Raw genomic sequence first — 500 nt, 5'->3', positions numbered from 1 at the left:
TGAGTGAGTTTCAGAGTGTCTGACAGAATAAAAGCGTTGGATCTTTTACAACAAGGTGATGCATAATTAACTGAGTCATACGGGAAAAAACAAACAAATCAGTGGAGAAAAATGAACATGTCTTTTGAAAAATTACCATTTACTTTCTGCTCTCTCAACCATTGCAAGAATTGTTGTGAAACCATGAACCGAAGGCGCGCGAGTGGATCCACAGCAACTTTGACAGTGTTAAGACGTAATTTTATTTCAATAAGAGGATAGACACATAAAAACTGGTGTCAATTTGTTTTTTACAATATAAAAATAAAAAAGGGTTAATTTCCGGGTTAAGTCAACAGAAATAATATGCAAACACTAAAATATATGCAGTTTTATTGAAACTGGCGCAATTTTTCGTCAATAACTTTTCTCGTACGGCTCATTGGCTACCAATAACAAATGATAAAATTTAATTGCCTGAAAATGTGTCAATCACGTCTCTAGCTCGTTCAATTCACGCC

Source organism: Montipora foliosa, chromosome 3 (genome assembly GCF_036669935.1).
Source record: "Montipora foliosa isolate CH-2021 chromosome 3, ASM3666993v2, whole genome shotgun sequence".
Classification (NCBI taxonomy): domain Eukaryota; kingdom Metazoa; phylum Cnidaria; class Anthozoa; order Scleractinia; family Acroporidae; genus Montipora; species Montipora foliosa.
Note: the sequence above shows the minus strand (reverse complement) of the source record.